This window comes from Nicotiana tabacum, chromosome 14 (assembly GCF_000715075.1).
Source record: "Nicotiana tabacum cultivar K326 chromosome 14, ASM71507v2, whole genome shotgun sequence".
Taxonomy (NCBI): Eukaryota; Viridiplantae; Streptophyta; class Magnoliopsida; order Solanales; family Solanaceae; genus Nicotiana; species Nicotiana tabacum.
In genome coordinates, this window is record NC_134093.1 from 62,718,341 (window position 1) to 62,735,894 (window position 17,554).

Sequence of the window (17,554 nt, forward strand, 5' to 3'; positions counted from 1 at the left end):
ATTACTACAAACACATTGCACGCCAAGTTGCAACTCTTTCACTACTACACAAATAGAGACCACTGATAGCATCAGCAAAATCATTTGCTAATCTTTTGTGACAAATAAAAATAAGTTTAGACTACAAATCGCATGGGCAAAATTATCTAGTTAAGTATAGACGTGTACTAGTTACAATTAGCTTATAGATATTGATAATTACACTAAGTAGAAGTGTGCGTACTAAGGATATATCCTTAAGTAATGTTAGTATTCACTAGCCTATACATTGTTAATTATACACTAAGTAGAAGTTTATTAATGGTATACGTAAAAAATCTTAGTGATTATTTAATTATCTTAAATTGATAATTAAAGTAAGTAGAAATATATTAGTGGCATCCTTAATTAGTATTAATAATTAATTAGCTAATTTATTGAAAATTACACAAAGTAAAGTGTAAGCCTAAGATATGTTAAAGATATCATTAGCTTGTGATTTGTTCTAAATTTGAGAATTATATTAATGGATTTTTGTGAAATATTACACTAAGCAGAATTATATTATACAATTATATGTTAGATTTTTGTAAAATATTAGTTTGATTTTTATTGATTCATAGTAATTTGTTAGTTAGAATTTAATTAATTGTCAATTTGATATTTTATATAATAATACTTATAAGTAATTGATATATTAGCTTGAATAAGACCTGCACATTGGATGTAAACGTGTTATTAATATAATTCATACAATTAGCAGAAATACACTTTCGGTTACATAAAGAAACCCTAACCTTAAGTATTTTTTCTTTTCTCCCTATTCTTTCTCTTTTCCTCCCTCTAACGGCGTCCAATCCTCAGCCATCGTCTCTCTGTTCCTCCTTCCGACCAGCCATCATCTCTCTCTTCCTCCTTCTGGCCAGCCATCGTCTCTCTCTTCCTCCGCTCCCCAGCGATGACCAGCCCGAGGGACAGGTAATTTTTCTTTTCTCCCAATTTTGTTTCGATTGTTGTTGCTTCTTTTAGATTTTCGTCCCAATTTTGTTTAGGTTGTTGCTGCTTCTTTCAATGGTTGCATTTTGTTTGCCTTTTTCTCTATTATTTTCTGAATTATTTAGAGGAATTTAAAACACTGATAGCTCAAGTGTTGGTTATAAATCCTGCTTTGAATGAAGTAGTAGTACTAGTAAGGGGAAAAGATTCGTGGAGAACATTAGAAATCTTGGTTAGATTCGTGGAGTGCACATTTGTGTTCTCTCGTTTTTAATTTTTTTTTCTTTCTAATTTTCCAGTTTTCTCTCGTGGAGTGCACATCGTCTCTCTCTTCCTCCTTCCGACCAGCCATCGAAACTGAAGGAGTCCAAGAATAGGTACGGTTTTGAATACTCAATTAGTTAAAATGCATTTAGTCGGTTCATATGTCAAACATGGTCAAACTTTTGAATCACATTAATATTTACTATCTAAATAATATAAATATAATCCGTTAACACTTTATTTTGTAATACAAATAATGAATACACTAACATATACTATAACAAGCTATATATAGTTAAAATGCATTCCTCTCGTCCTCCCCGTGATCGTTCCTCTAGTCCGACCCGTGATCGTTCTTCACGTCCTCCACAAGGCCGTTCTCTATACCGTCTTGTAGATGAAAGTTCATCAAATGGTGATGATGTTGTAGAAAACACCCCTTGACCAATACTTTGATATACTTTGAACTAGAGTAACAGAACTAGTTTTGAATTAGATTGAACAATTTTGAACTTGTTGTACGTACTTAGTTTTTGCTTGCTTTTGGATTGTGATGTTTAATTGAACTTTAATTTGTTAGTTTTAAAGTATTAATTGGATGTTTGGTTGTTGTTGTTGGATATTTGGTTGGATTTGTGGTGAATTAGGGGTTGTATGTGATGAATTGGTGGTTATTAGATGTGAATTGGGGGTATTGGTATGCTGTTTTTATTTGGCAGGTGGTGTAGCTACCAAAACAGGCATTTTCTGCCAAAATTAATCCCAGAAAACTGACCAACCTTGGTCGGTGACTAATAAAAAAAAAATTTAAATTGTAAATTACCGACCAATATTGGTCGGTTAATGCACATTGAATTTTCAGAAATTCAACATTACCGACCAACTTTGGTCGGTAAGTTGTCTGCCCTGTCCAGATTACCGACCAACGTTGGTCGGTATTTTTAAATTTTAATTATTTATAAAAAAATATAAAATTAATAAATTTAAAACGCCTACCAACGTTGGTCGGTAAAATTAAATTATTAAAATAATATTCCGACCAATATTGGTCGGTAAGTCAATTAAATCGTCAGATGGTCGTGTAGAGCATACCGACCAATGTTGGTCGGTAATTTCCGATCAACTTTGGTCGGTATGCTCTTCCGACCTTCAAACTACCGACCACACGTTAATGGTCGCGTTTTAGATGGTTATTGGCCATTACCGACCGACTTTGATCGGTTTTTCCGAATTTGTAGTAGTGTTAGATTAACCATAATAATAACTATCTAAACAAAAGTTTCCAACATGCTTCCTAGAACAATGTTATGATAAACCCAAGTATCATAACATCCACTAAAGACCATTCACTCAATAAATTAAATATTCACCTGGCAAGAAATACACACGAGGATTTGAAAAAACCAATATGTTTAAGGAGTAAAACTCATATGTGCAAATCGATTTTATCAACAAAGTATTCCAATCCACCTTGCAAATCAAGACTCAATATTCTGCATGATAAAGGAAATACGAAAGGTTGACCAAACATTCATTAAGCCCAAGTATCTCTAGAGCATGCATCAAATTGAACACTCGATCTTGTGGTAGAGCCAAGCATATCCAAAATCAAGAAAGAGCATCTCTCCAAATGAAGTAGCAATTACTTGGTTCAAAAGAAAACTGTCACGACCCAAAATCTCACCTGTCGTGGTGGCGCCTATCTCAATACTAGGCAAGCCGATAATCTTAATAAACCACCATATCTTTTAAGTTTGAAAACATGATAATTAAATTCAGCGGAAGAAATCTCACAAATACAAATATAACACTCGCAAAACCCGCTGTCACAGAGTACATGAGCATCTAATATAAATACAATGTCTGACTGATAAAAACCACTGTCTGAAAGTGTAGAACAGTACAATAACTGAAGGAAAGAGAGACAAGGTCAGCAGACGCCAGGTAGCTACCCTGATAGTCTCCAACTGGTAACACACTGAGGTCCAACAGCCGCCGTGTCCGGAAGCACCTGGAACTGCACACAAGGTGCAGAGTGTAGTATGAGTACAACCAACTCAATAAGTAACAAAACTAACCTCTGGGCTGAAAGTAGTGACGATCTCCGCAGGTACAGTCTGGTATAAATAATGGTACAAAAATGTAGGCATGCTTTCAAGTTCAACAGTAAAATTCAGTACAAGTGAAATAGATCAATATTGCATGATATGAGGAATATGACATCTCAGTAAAAAGACCTCATGTAAATACTGGTCACAAATTATTCGGTCACTCGGTATAGTTTATGGCCAATCCAGCCCAGGGGTGTTCCAACCCGTATGTAAATACACATCGACTAACAGTCAGTCACTCAGTACCGTATAAGGCCAATCCAGCCCTGGGATAATTTTATCCCCAAATATAACTGATACGGACAAGATCCATGTCCAGGTAAACTCATTACAATACAAATAAGTAAGGCAAGTCCATGCCCTGGGAAATCCATCCCGAATATATATAATCATCTAAGTAAGGCAAGCCCATGCCCTGGGAAGTTCATCCCGAATATATATAATCATCTACGCTCACTGGGGGTGTACAGACTCCGGAGGGGCTCCTTCAGCCCAAGCGCTATATAAAGCCAATATGGCCTACTGCAGGCGGGCAGTCCTGATACGTATAATAGTAAAGCCTATAAGGCCTGCTGCAGGTGGGCAACCCCGATCCATAAAACAGTAAAGCCTATAAGGCCTGCTGCAGGTGGGTAGCCCCGATCCATATAATAGTAATGTATAAAGCCATTATGGCCTGCTGCGTCGCGCAGCTCAATCCCATAAATATCCTCACAATGGATAAATATTACTGAGTGTGAAATGTATATTTTTGAACAATTAATTCAACAGCAACACGACCCCATGGGTCCCAAAATATTGGTATGTAGCCTAAACATGATCTTTAATAGGAGCCTCAGCTCAATTTCTCTAACACGTGGAGAATGTTCAGATAATAACATGATTCATTAATCTTACAACTGTACAGGATTTATTCAAGACACAATTTATATGGTGCACGTCCACATGCTCGTCACCTATAGTGTGTGTCACCTCCAAACAATTTATATCATACCAAATTCAGGGATTCATACCCTCAGAACCAAGTTTAGAAGTGTTACTTACCTCAAACCGTGTAATTCTTTACTCCGATATGCCTTTGCCTTGTGAATTGGCCTCCAAACCCCTCGAATCTAGCCACAATTAATTCGATTCAGTCAATAAAATTTATTGAAATTAATTCCATAAGAAAATACTAATTTTCCATAAAAATCTGAAAATTATCTCAAAAATCGCCTGTAGGGCCCACATCTCGGAACTCGACAAAAGTTACAAAATCCGAAAGCCCATTCAACCACGAGTCTAACCATACCAATTTTACCAAAATCCGACCTCAACTCAACTATCAAATCTTCAATTTAAACTAAAAGGGTTTTCTAAATGTTTCAACTTAATTCACCCATTAAATGATGGATTCAAAGACATAATCATGAAAATTAATCAAAACTGGATAAGAATCACTTACCCCAAACACCCACGCAAGAATCTCTTCAAAAATCGCCTTCTACCGAGCTCCCAATTTGATTTTGTGTTATGAACTCAAAACCTCCGTTTTGGAACTTTTAATTCTGCCCAGAAATTCCTGCATCGCATTCGCGAAGCACAAAAAAATGTGCTGCCAAGATTCCTTCTTCGCGTTCGCGATATCCTCATCGCGTTCGCGATGCCTTCAGACCTCTGCCCTTCGCGTTTGCGAGACACGAGATGCGTTCGCGAAGGCTTAATTCCAGGCAGGCCCCTAACTCCCTTTCCTCTTCGCGTTTGCGTCTGCCCACTCGCGTTCGCGTAGGCTTTCCCCAGTTCCCTTCTTCGCGTTCGCGTCTTCTTCATCGCGTTCGCGATGGGCAAATCTCAGTCTTCAGAAATCCTTCTTCGCGAACGCGTGAGACCCTTCGCGTTCGCGAGGAACAATACCATATATCAGTTCCAGCAATTGCAAAACAAGGAAAAATGATCTGAAACCGTCCCAGAACTCACCCGAGGCCCCTGGGACCTCAACTAAATATACCAACAAGTCCTAAAACATCATACGAACTTAGTCGAACCCTCAAATCACTTCAAATAATGCTAAAACTCTAAATTACACCCCAATTCAAGCCTAATGAACTTTGAAATTTCTAATTTCTACAAACGACGCCGGAACCTATCAAATCATGTCCGATTGACCTCAAATTTTACACACAAGTCATAAATGACATAACGGAGGTATTCAAATTTTGAGAATTGGATTCTGACCCCGATATAAAAAAGTCGACCCCTGGTCAAACTTTTCAAAAATTCAAATTCGGCATTTCAAGCCTAATTCCACTACGAACCTCCAATTAATTTTTCGGACACGTTCCTAAGTCCAAAATCACCATACGGAGCTATTGGAATCATCCGAATTCAATTCCGAGGTCGTTTACTTATAAGTTAATATCCGGTTAACTTTTCCAACTTAAGTTTTCATTTATGAGACTAAGTGTCTCATTTCACTCCGAAATCCTTCCGGGCCCGAACCAACTAATCCGATAAGTCATAAATCAATTGTAAGGCATAAATTGAGCAGTAAATAGGGGAACGGAGATGAAATACTCAAAACGATCAGTCGGGTCGTTATATTCTCCCCCACTTAAACATGCGTTCGTCCTCGAACGTGTCAAGAGTTGTTTCCAAGCCACCAAATCACTATTCCATCTTACCACGCACGTACCCGGGGTGATCCCATGTTATCATATTCTGTGTAAATTGTATAGGCCTGACAACACAACATAATTGAAAATCATTACTTCAATCTTAGCCCATAAACCTTGGAATTCAATTTCCAACATTCAGAATTTCTTTTCAAGACCTGAATCTCACATCAACACACTGTATGAGTCTGAACAAGCTGTACCATGCCATAACCCTAGCCCCAGATATAATCACTTAACATACTACACAACTTGCATACTTGCAGCACCATTTTCGATCATATTAACTACTCCAAAGTAACCCGGTAATAGTATTAAACCCCATATCAAACAAAACCTAGTTCTAAAACCTTCGTACACTGCTAATAATGAAAGAAACACGAGAAATCTCATAACATCTTATCAGATCGACAAGTCATGGAGCTCTCCCGCCCCAACCAGAACCATAATCACTTTCTAAGTCGACCTTCAATAATATCCTCCCTATATACCGTAATGAAACCTGATAGTATCCATTCTAGGTCCAATAACCTTATATTATTAAACACAACTATCCCATTGACATGCCACACCAATACAACTCAATCCATAACTGCGCAACCTTGTACCCATAATGGAAGATGTCTCAAAGTAGAGAATCGTATTGTAAGTTCAACAAGCACCACCACAACTGTAATGCTATAAGCTCATTATATATAGTAGAACCAAGACACACAAATTTAATAACAGTAACCAACTCTTTTAGAGCTCACATTAACATCACTCGCACGGACAACTCACGTGCTATAGTATCAATATCTGAACCCGCACGGAGAACTTACGTGCCAATAATATCAATAATTTGAATATCAACAGTCTATCAACCAGGAGAGTACCGTAATACCAATGCACATCCGTAAATCAAAACACAATGTCCCTTTCAACCGCACACCCTTATCAGGGATTACCGAGCAACTATAACATTCATCTAAATATATAACACTAACCATTCCGTCCAGAATTTGTGATCTTCCTTTCAAGAATGAACTGCCACCTCGCGCATATAAATCTAAATCCCGCACAACACACCACATCTATCACGTGAAAAGCACAAGAATCTCATTATAAACTCTGAGTCACCAGCAAATTACATACCCTATTAGTTGGAAACTTTTCTCTTGCTTCTTTCCCGGAGGAAATCACAATGCACAACACGTTCCCCACACCGGTAGAAAATATCTTGTTCCAACCATGGTAGAAACCATTAAGAACACTTTGAAATCCATTTTCACCAAATCAAGCTATCAGAACTAATTTCTTCTATCTCATCCAAGCCACGCTGGTCACCAAAACCCAAAAATACTGCCATCAAAACATCTATAAAGCCTCCACATCATTATTACCCAAAAGAACTGAGCATGCCATTACCATACTGGTCTAGCCTACAACCCCGTGGTCCTATTTCCTCCGAGGTTCTCCTGGATTACCTTCAAGTTGACATTTCTCCTTATCAGAACACTACTATCCTTACCCAAAGCTCACTATAAGACATCCCAACATAAAACCACACCGTCCTAAGGTCCATAAGTCATCGTATTCTTCTTAAGCACCACAAAAGTACCACAACCGTAACACTCACTCTGAAAATACCTTATATGAATTTAAAATTGTTCTTTTTCCCTTCTTATACTGGAATGTGGAATCCATAGTCATACAGAATTACTGCAAGTCCCGTACCATCTAGTGTAATAACCAATTCTGGCGATATACAAATTCCGAAAAATTTTCAATTGACACATATACATTTTGAATCCATTATATCCCTTTCGAAAGTCACCCACTATGCTCAAATCTAAATTGCACCGTCCGAAAGAGCCACAAGACATAAGCCCCCATTAGCACAACAACCCCCAAAGAGTAACCCTATCTTAACACCACCAATCAAATTCATACTCTGTGCGTACTACATCCTTCAAAATAACAATTTAATCATCTCATGATTTTTTTCCCATAAAGTGCAATATAACCCGCATTCAAGAAATTTTCTTACTCAAGTCATCCTCGATCTCAACCTCTGCAAGTCATAACTAATCCACAAGTGTACCTCGGAACGAAACCAATACAGTACATAATCGCGCAATCAAATCGTAGATAGCAGACTCCCCCACTTGGTCCAAATCCATATAACAAAATATCTGATATCTCACCATACCCAGATAATATCCAAATTGACCATACTAAGCAATAAAAGATCAACTCTGGTTTCGTCCCCCAATAATTTCCACACACGACCGATACACCCGGTACACAATTATAGTATCGCCCACCGGTGTAGATACATGAACAGGTGAAACTAAGGACTCACGAGACATATCCAGAAAATGAACAAAATATGATGAAACATACGAATATGTGGAACCAGGGTCAAATAATATAGATGCCTCCCTGTAGCACACTGAGACAATACATGTGATCTCTACATCTGAAGCAACAACATCTGGTCTGGCAGGAAAAGCATAGAATCGGCCCTGACCGCCACTGGATCGGCCTCCCTCTCTTGGGCGACCTCTAGCTGATTGAGTCCCACCCCGAGCTGGCTGAGCGGGTGGTGGAGCAACTGATGCAGATGTAGTAGCCTGACTCCTCTGTTGAAATGGACCTCGCGTATGGCGGGGGCAATATTTCCTCACATGGCCCAGCTCTCCACACTCATGGCACTCCATCTCGAAGAATGATGGTGAGTTCTGAGGCGGACCTCGGGAACCAGAATAACTACCAGAAGGACCTGTTACATATGATCCCTAAATTGATGGTGCACGGAGCGTACTCGAGGCTGGAAGGGCATTGAGAGCTGACTTACTCTGATGAGAACTGTATGAACCACGGCTGGATGATGCACCACGGTGAACTGGACGACCCCTGTTGTGGTAGAACTGCCCTCCAGAAGGTACCCCACCAAAACTGCCCGAACCTCGAGGCCTCTTAGCCTCCCGGTCCCCACGCTCCTGGCTATGGACTATCTCTATCTGTCGAGCAATGTCAACCACCTCGTCAAAAGTGGCACCGGATACCCTCTCCCTAGTCATAAGCAACCACAACTGATACGTGAGGCCATCAATGAACCTCCTAATCCTATCCCTATCAGTGGAAACCAACCAAAAAGCGTGACGAGCCAACTCAGAAAATCTCATCTCGTAATGCATCACGGACATGCCATCTTGACGTAACTGCTCAAACTGTCTGTGCAGCTCCTCTCTACGAGACTGTGGCACAAACTTCTCTAAAAAGAGAATGGAGAACTCCCGCCATATAAGTGGTACTGCACCAATCGGCATGCGCCTCTCATAAGCCTTCCACCTTCTGAAGGCAACCCCAAAAAACTAAAAAGTAGTGAACGAGACTCCACTGGTCTCTAGAATACCTGTTGTCCGAAGCATCCACTGGCACTTATCCAGAAAACCCTGAGTATCCTCTGACTCAGCACCGCTAAATGATGGAGGTCGAAGCCTCCAAAATCTCTCAAGTCTTCTCTGCTCATCATCTGCCTTAACAGGGATTACCGGGGCCTGAGCGACTGCAACTGGCTGGGCTGGTAGTGCCCCCGGTATCTGAAGTCCCTGTACTACCTGGTCTGGAGTACGGGCAACAGGGGTATGAGTACCTCCCCCGGCCTGAGAAGTGGCAGGTGCGGCCTGAGCCGAAACCTCCTGAGCAAGGCCAGTACAAACTCTCAATATATGGGCTAGAGCCTCCTGAAGGCCTGGAATCACAATAGGTGTAGCTGGTGCCTGAGCTGGTCCCGCCGGCTCAACTGTATCCGAAATATGCTCCTGAACTGGAGCAACTGGTGGTACTACAGGTGCTGCTTCAACTGCTGCACGAGCTATACCTCGACCTCTACCTCGGCCACGACCTCTACCACGGCCCCGGCCTCTCGCGTCCCTAACTGGTGGCACTAGTGGCTGACCGTCCAATCCAGTAATACGTGTCCTCACCATCTGTGAGAGAATAGAATAACAGGACTTTTAGTTTCCGGAATCAACAAGTTCGCATGACTGAATACAATAAAGTAAAATTTTCTAAGGGTCCGGCAGCCTCTCGTAGATAAGTACAGACGTCTCTGCACCGATCCGCAAGACCCTACTAAACCTTCTCATGACTCGTGAGACCTATGTAACCTAGGCTTTGATACCAACTTGTCACGACCCAAAATCTCACCTGTCGTGATGGCGCCTATCTCAATACTAGGCAAGCCGACAATCTCAATAAACCACCATATCTTTTAAGTTTGAAAACATGATAATTAAATTCAGCGGAAGAAATCTCACAAATACAAATATAACACTCTCAAAACCCGGTGTCACTGAGTACAGGAGCATCTAATATGAATACAATGTCTGACTGATAAAAATCACTGTCTGAAAGTATAGAACAGTACAATAACTGAAGGAAAGAGAGACAAAGTCAGCGGACGCCAGGCAGCTACCCTGATAGTCTCCAACTGGTAACATACTAAGGTCTAATAGCCGCCGTGTCCGGAAGCACCTGGATCTGCACACAAGGTACAGAGTGTAGTATGAGTACAACCAACTCAATAAGTAACAAGACTAACCTCTGGGCTGAAAGTAGTGACGAGCTCCGCAGGGACAGTCCAGTATAAATAATGGTACTAAAATGTAGACATGCTTTCAAGTGCAACAGTAAAACTCAGTACAAGTGAAATAGATCAATACTGCATGATATGAGGAATATGACATCTCAGTAGAAAGACCTCATGTAAATACTGGTCACAAATTACTCGGTCACTCGGTACTGTTTATGGCCAATCCAGCCCAGGGGTGTTCCAACCCGTATGTAAATACACATCGACTAACAGTCAGTCACTCAATACCGTATAAGGCCAATCCAGCCCTGGGATAATTTTATCCCCAAATATAATTGATACGGACAAGATCCATGTCCAGGTAAACTCATTATAATACAAATAAGTAAGGCAAGTCCATGCCCTGGGAAATCCATCCCGAATATATATAATCATCTAAGTAAGGCAAGTCCATGCCCTTGGAAGTCCATCCCGAATATATATAATCATCTACGCTCACTAGGGGTGTACAGACTCCGGAGGGGCTCCATCAGCCCAAACGCTATATAAAGCCAATATGGCCTACTGCAAGCGGGCAGTCCCGATCCGTATAATAATAAAGCCTAAAGGTCTGCTACAGGCGGGCATCCCTGATTCATAAAATAGTAAAGCCTATAAGGCCTGCTGCAGGCGGGTAGTCCCGGTCCATATAATAATAATGTATAAAGTTATTATGGCCTGCTGCGTCGCGCAGCTCAATCCCATAAATATCCTCACAATGGACAAATATTACTGAGTGTGAAATATATACTTTTGAACAATTAATTCAACAGCAACACGACCCCATGGGTCCCAAAATATTGGCACGTAGCCTAAACATGATCTTTAGTAGGAGCCTCAGCTCAATTTCTCTAACACGTGGAGAATGTTCAGATAATAATATGATTCATTAATCTTACAACTGCACAGGATTTATTCAAGGCACAATTTATATGGTGCACGTCCACATGCTCGTCACCTATCATGTGTGTCACCTCCAAACAATTTATATCATACCAAATTCGGGGATTCATACCCTCAGAACCAAGTTTAGAAGTGTTACTTACCTCAAACCGTGTAATTCTTTACTCCGGTATGCCTTTGCCTCGTGAATTGGCCTCCAAACCCCTCGAATCTAGTCACAATTAATTCGATTCAGTCAATAAAATTTATTGGAATTAATTCCATAAGAAAATACTAATTTTCCATAAAAATTCGAAAATTAGCTCAAAAATTGCTTGTGGGACCCACGTCTCGGAACTCGATAAAAGTTATAAAATCCGAAAGCCCATTCAACCACGAGTCTAACCATACCAATTTTACCAAAATCCGACCTCAACTCGACCCAAAAATCTTCAATTTAAACCAAGAGGGTTTTCTAAATGTTTCAACTTAATTCACCCATTAAATGATGGATTCAAAGACATAATCATGGAAATTAATCAAAACTCGATAAAAATCACTTACCCCAAACACCCACGCAAGAATCTCTCCAAAAATCGCCTTCTACCGAGCTCCCAATTTGATTCCCCGTTTTGGAACTTTTAATTCTGCCCAGAATTTCCTTCATCGCGTTCGCGACCATAGATTCGCGTTCGCGAAGCACAAAAAAAATGTCCTGCCAAGATTCCTTCGCGTTCGCGATATCCTCATTGCGTTCCCGATGCCTTCCGATCTCTGCCCTTCGCGTTCGCGAGACACGAGACGTGTTCGCGAAGGCTTAACGCCAGGTAGGCCCCCAACTCCCTTTCCTCTTCGCGTGTGCATCTGTCCACTCACGTTCGCGTAGGCTTTCCCCAGCTCCCTTCTTCGCGTTCGCGTCTTCTTCATCGCGTTCGCGATGGGCAAATCTCAACCGTCCAAAATCCTCCTTCACGAACGTGTGAGACCCTTCGTGTTCACGAAGAACAATACCAGATATGAGTTCCAGCAGTTGCAAAACAAGGAAAAATGATCCGAAACCGTCTCGGAACTCACCCGAGGCCCCCGGGACCTCAACCAAATATACCAACAAGTCCTAAAACATTAGATGAACTTAGTTGAACCCTCAAATCGCCTCAAACAATGCTAAAACCATGAATTACACCCCAATTCAAGCCTAATGAACTTTGAAATTTCTAATTTCTACAAACGACGCCGGAATCTATCAAATCATGTCCGATTGACCTCAAATTTTGTACACAAGTCATAAATGACATAACAGAGGTATTCAAATTTTGAGAATCGGATTCCGACCCTGATATCAAAAATTCAACTTTCGGCATTTCAAGCCTAATTCCATTACGAACCTTCAATTAATTTTTCGAACACGCTCCTAAGTCCAAAATCACCATACGGAGCTATTGGAATTATCAGAATTCAATTCCGAGGTCGTTTACTCATAAGTCAATATCCGGTCAACTTTTTCAACTTAAGTTTTCAATTATGAGACTAAGTGTTTCATTTCACTCCGAAATCCTTCCGGGTCCGAACCAACTAACCGATAAGTCATAAATCAATTTTAAGGCATAAATTGAACAGTAAATAGGGGAACGAGGATGAAATACCCAAAATAACCGGCCGGGTCGTTACAAAAACCATTAAACTAATAGATCTAAATATTAACGGCTAACTAATTAATATTTTTTTTTCATTCAACCCTTCTGAATTGCACATATACTTCAGTTGGAAATCAATTACACAAGAAGTTAAGAGTACATTATACAAGGCAAAAAGTTAAGATCCTTGAAATAGCAAATATCTTTCATTCACCAAGTGAGGTTTTTTCCCGGTAAATGCAGATGTCTACAATATGTTTTAGGAGCTAATACAACTATCACTATTAAATGCTTAGCTGATGAAACCTTTATGGGTTTAACCTAGCTAGAATATCCAAATAATTCCTCCATGGTCCACCATATAGCTTTAAATTCTGCAAGCAACCAGTTGATTATCGAAAATACTTACGAATCTACAAAACTATACACATAGGGTGTAAAATAAATTACTCAGTCAATTCAGACTCTAATGCATTGTCTGTGAGCATAAAGTATCGGCAATACCTGTATCGGCCAGAGGCATTATCTCAAAACATCTCATAGTTCACGTAGAATGATACAACAATGGGCACCACATAGGGTTCAGTCTCTTTCATGTCCCTCCTCCCCCTGCATATTATTCTCATTGTCATCCTCAATCCCTTCATACGACCCTATTCCTTCACCCACAAAAGAAATTCAAGTGAAAATTTTTTAAGTGGTTTATAGTCCCATTCGTAAAGCCATATAATTTTGCATTCAGTTGAAGATTAATTACTTTATTGTGTCTTGGTACTTTATTTCGTTTCCCAAGCACAGTCCTTCCCCGTTGATTCTCTAGATCATTCTGAAAAATTCAGTAAATCTTTCATCTTTTCTTTTCTATTAAATATGTGAAAAACTATAAAGTGTGGCAAGAGAATGATATGAATTACCAGATTTCGGAATCAAAAAGAATGAACAAAAAACTTCAGAGTAATATTGCACAAAAGAGAAGTACGGTGTATGTTCTACCATGTCTCTAACCGCCACCCTCAATAGCCACCAACGCGAATATAACCCATACCCTATATTGATTATCGAAACACCATTATATAATGGCTTAGAGTAACGATCAAGTACACTATGGAATGGTTGCAACTGTTAATATTGCATATTAAAAGCACAAACAATTATGTATATGCTTTAATCATCTATAGATGGAAACTTTTTAGTTTTTGTAACTGATGAACCAAACATACAACCAAGAGATCATGCATAATAGTATGGTAACATGATCTATGATACAATAACAGTGTAATTTAGAACTTACGGTGCAAATGTATGAAGATACCATGCTTTTTGTAGAAAAAGACAGACTTTTGCTTTTTCTTTTTTAATAAGATAAATAAAGATAAAGACACATACTTTCAATACATTAAGTGATGAATTGAATATAACGACTACAGATCATGCAGAACACTATATTAACTTCAGCTTTAATGGAGAACATTGTTACCCAGGATATACAGTGAAAAGAAATAAAGAACAGTGCAGTAATGTAACGACCCGATCGATCGTTTTACTTTGTCTATCCATGTTCCCCTAATTAAGACTCGCCGTATGTTCTTTTACTATTTTATGACTTACGGGGATGGTTGGTTTGGGTTTGAAAGGGTTCAGGTTGAAATCAGAACACTTAATTCCTTAATAGTGGCCTAAGATGGCCAAGTTTGACTTGAGTCAACATTTTGAGTAAATGACCTCGGAACCGGGATTTGATGGTTCCAATAGCTTCGTATGATAATGTTGGACTTGGACGTACGTTCGGATCGAGTTCTGGGTGATCTGGGACCATTTCGATGCCTAATGTTGAAAGTTGGCGCATTGAAGGTTTTCTAGTTCTTTGAATTTGGTTTGAAGTAGACTTCATTGTTATCGAGGCCTGTTTGGGATTTCGAGCCTAGGAATAGGTACATATGGTGAATTATGACTTGTACGCAAAATTTGGTATCATTCCGAGTTGTCTAAGTAAGATTCGACTCTTTCGGAGCTAATTGAAAAGTTCGAAGTTCATAAGTTGATTTAATTTGGTTTTGGGGTGTGATTCTTAGTTTCGATGTTATTTTAAGTATTTCGAGAGTTCGATCAGGTCCGTATTATGTTTATGGACTTATTGGTGAAGCTGGACAGGGTCTCGAGTGGCTCGAGTGAATTTCGGACCACCCGGAGCTAACTCTGAAATTCTGCTGCTGATGGTTCTGGTTTCCTTCTTCGCAAACACGGAGGTGGAGTCGCGTTCACGGAGAAGGAATTGGGGGACTAGACATTTTGCTCTTCGCGTTCGCAATCCACAGGTCACGTTCGTGAAGGTCTGGGACATGTGGCATTCGCGTTCCCGTGAGTGCGCCCGCGTTCGCGTAGAGGAAAGGGGCCTAGGAGGGGTCAACAACCATTACCCTTCGTGTTCGTGAAGGTATCATCGTGTTTGCGATGCTCAGGCGGGGCAAGCCTTCGCGATCGCGATACCGCTCTCGCGTTCACAATGAAGATTTTCAGGGCCTGGACAAGATTTGCCTTCGCGATTGCGAGGCCCTTTTCGCTATCGCGAAGAAGGGTCAACTGGGCAGAACCTTGTTTTAAATCAGGACTTAGGCTTATTTTCTCTCATTTCACTTTGGGTTAGCCGATTTTGGAGCTCTTGGAGATGGGTTTTACACCTAGCATTGTAAGGTAAGTAATTACTACTTAATATGAGTTTAATACACGGATTATGAGTAGATTTTAACATGTAGATTGTGGAAATTATACGATTTTGTTGAAAACCCTAGGTTTTGATAAAAATGGGATTAGACCACAAAAATGATTATGGAATTGGATAGAAATTATATATTTGTGTTCGTGAGGTTATATGGGTAACATTTATTTACGAAAATTTCTGAAATCCGGGCATGTGGGCCCCGGGGGCGAATATTAGGAATCTTCCAATTTGGGTTGGGTAATTACTCTAATAGTTAAATTATAAACTTTTAAGCATATATTGATTAGTTTGTAAAAGCTTTGGCTAGTTTCGAATTGCTCGACACCGATTTTAGTCTATTAGTGTGAATTGTGGACCGGAAAGAGGACTCGGAAACGAGGTAAGTCTCTTGCCTAACCTTGTAAGAGGGAATTATCCCTGAAAGTGTTTTAAATGGTTATTTGCTAATAATTGTGGGTGCTACGTGCACACGATGTGACGAGAGTCCGTACGTAGCTAAAATCATGCTTATGTCCGGGCAGATTTAGAACTCTACTATGTATTACTTGTATTGTTTGTACCCAACTTGTTGGTTTATTTACCTAAATTTATAATTGAAATTGGATAAAGGATTTTAAAGGACTGAGCTTTATTACTTTGAGTTTTGGCGGAATACTTGATTGTTAGTGGAAATTATGCCTTCTTTGAGTATTAATCCTTTGTAGTAGTCATTGATCAAAGTTTGTAGAGTTTTCTTTATTCCTGTGGATCGGGCCGAATGCCTCGACAGTATATATGATGCATCTATGGTTCGCGCTAGTCGAACCTAGACAGTGTACAGATTATTCTGGATCGAGTCGTACGATCTCGGCATAAACCGTGTGTGATATTGCTCGGAGTCCGATTATACTTGATAGTTCTTCTTGATCTGAGGCTAGAAAATTACTTGGTGGTTCTTATGTGTTAAATACTTGACTTGTGATAGTTAGACACTTTAAATTGATATTATGTTTAAGAATTATAAATTACTGTTTCTTATCTCACTATTATTGTTGTATTTCATGCCTAATTATGATTTATATACTTTATTAATTGACCCTTAGTAAGTGTCGATGTCGACCCTCCGTCACTACTTCCTCGAGGTAAGATTAGATACTTACTGGGTACATGTTGTTTATGTACTCACGCTACACTTCTGCAGTAATCGTGCAAGATCTGAAGCAGGTGCATCTGGTGGCCAGTCAGGCGCGTACCCCCGCTACCCGAAGACTTAGTGGTGAGCTGCTCCCTATGCTCCGTTCTGCAGCACCCGTAGTCTCTTCCTTGTTGTATTTGTTTTTCCGTCTATCTTACTCTAGACAGTAGTATAGGAGGTTTTGTATATTCTACTAGTTTGCTCGTGCACTTGTGACATCAGGTTTTTGGAAAATTCTAAGAGATATTTATGGTTTTTGATTATTAAATTCACTACTTCACTCTTATGTTTATTTTACGCTTTATATTACTACGGTCACCTACTATTTGTTTCTTTATTACATAAAATCAATGACTTTTGAAATATTAAAATGAATAATTAAAATGAATAAGAAAGGTGGATGTTGAGGCACCTACACTTGAGTTCGTGCCGGTTGTGAATGAATTTCCGGAGGTCTTTCCGGATGAGCTCCCTCGCATCCCACCAGACATGGAGATTGATTTTGGAATTGATGTGATGCCAG

At 39.8% G+C, this 17,554-nt stretch overlaps 1 long non-coding RNA gene across 1 annotated transcript; it reads left to right on the plus strand.

The window, feature by feature from the left end:
- Positions 1-745: 745 nt before the first annotated feature.
- Positions 746-17,315, plus strand: LOC142168736 (uncharacterized). Its single transcript, XR_012698681.1, has 3 exons — positions 746-957; positions 1,275-1,352; positions 17,038-17,315. It is a non-coding gene; the product is annotated as an uncharacterized LOC142168736 (long non-coding RNA).
- The last annotated feature ends 239 nt before the right edge of the window (positions 17,316-17,554 follow it).